Here is a 1854-nt window from a genome sequence, read left to right on the forward strand (position 1 = left end):
GCCTCTGCCTCTGCCTCTGCCTCTGCCTCTGCCTCTGCCTGAGGGAGCATTGAGGTTGAAGGCATGCAGTAGCATACCTGCCCCCCTCATACTTCTTGAGACAGAGCATCTCATGGAACCCAGAGCTTCTGAGCTGGGCTGGGCTGCAGGAAGCCTACCTCCACAGACATGCCATCTGTTTGCCTGTGCAGAGTCAGGATTATAGATGACACCATGCCTTTATGTGGAATCTGAACTCAGGACCTCATGTTTCTGGTAAGAATTTTACTGACTGAGCCATTAGAGGGGTTGTTTATTTGTTTGATTGTTTGTTTTTTGAGACAGGGTTTCTCTGTGTAGCCCTAGCTGTCCTGAAACTCACTCTGGAGACCAGGCTGGCTTTGAACTCATAGAGATCTGCGTGCCTCTGCATCCAAAGTGCTGGGACTAAAGATGTGTGCCACCACTGCCCAGCTTATTCCTTCATTTTTAAAATTATTTTGTCTGTAGGAATGCATGTGCACACAGTACTGCAAAGGCCAGAAGAGGGCGCTATATCCCCTAGGAGTGAGGTTAGAGATGGCTGTGAGCCCCACTATGTTGGTGCTAAGAATTGAACCTAAGTCCTCTGAAGGAGCAGCCAGCACTTCTAGCCACTAAGCCACCTCTCCAGCCCTATTGCTCAATATAAACTTTAGCCAGGCGGTGGTGGCACACGCCTTTAATCCCAGCACTTGGGAGGCAGAGACAGGCAGATTTCTGAGTTTGAGGCCAGCCTGGTCTACAGAGTGAGTTCCAGGACAGCCAGGGCTACACAGAGAAACCCTATCTCAAAAAACCAAAAATTAATTAATTAATTAAAAAAATAAAAAATAAATAAAATTTACAGATATGGCCAATGTGGAAAGTAGTCTCCTCTCCCCCGTAACCTCCAGCCTCCACGCTTCTCTACCCCGCACAGGTATGTACCATATTCATGGCTCCCTACCACTCCAACCAAAGACCTACTAGAAGCATCTTAGGGAAGAGGAATCTGTGAGCCCACAGTTTAAGAGTTCAGTTCATCCTGTCAGGGATGGCACCGTGGCTAAAGCAGCTCGTGCCTGTGGTATCTGGGGAAGGGAGAGAAAGAAAACATTCTCATGTCTCAACAGGATGGGAATAAGCGAGTGCTGACAGCCAGTTGTCTGAGGCCCAGACAGGCCTCTGTGACACGGTGACCTTGGAGCGGAGCCCCAGTGAGCCATGCACCAACCTGGTCAGTTCTTAATCAACTCGGCACAAAGTAGAATCTTACGGGAAAGGCGCCCTCAGCTGTGGGGCTGCCTCCATCAGGCCGAGCTTCTCTTCCATGACTAATATGGGAGGACCCAGGCCACTGAGTGCAAAGCCACCCCTGGACAGGTGGGCCTGGGAGCTACAATTCCTTACATAATAAGCAAGCTGTGCAAGCCAGTGCACAGTGTTCCTCCATGGCCTCTGCTTCTGTTCCTGCCTCTAGGTTCCTGTTTAGACTTTCTGCCCTGGCTTCCCTCAGTGAAGAACTTCGAGACCAGAAAGACAAAATAGATAAATAAGCCCTTCTCCCACCAGTTGCTTTGGATTAGAACACCTATTATTCCAAGAACAATCGAACTAGGACCCGGGGCGGGCTGGTAAGATGGTGCTAAGTAAGTTGTGGATGTCACAGGGAGAGGAGCCAGCCTCTCCAAGTCTACCAAGGGCAGGAGGAAGTGATCTAGGCTAGGAACCCTGCTACTTTTGCAGCTATTGCCCGTGGGTGGGGGCGGTGCGGGGTGACGTGCGGTGGCGTGGGGTGGCATGGGCGGCACAGGGTGGCGCAGGGTGGCACAGGGTGGCGCGGGGTGGCGTGGG

This window comes from Mastomys coucha, unplaced genomic scaffold (assembly GCF_008632895.1).
Source record: "Mastomys coucha isolate ucsf_1 unplaced genomic scaffold, UCSF_Mcou_1 pScaffold5, whole genome shotgun sequence".
Taxonomy (NCBI): domain Eukaryota; kingdom Metazoa; phylum Chordata; class Mammalia; order Rodentia; family Muridae; genus Mastomys; species Mastomys coucha.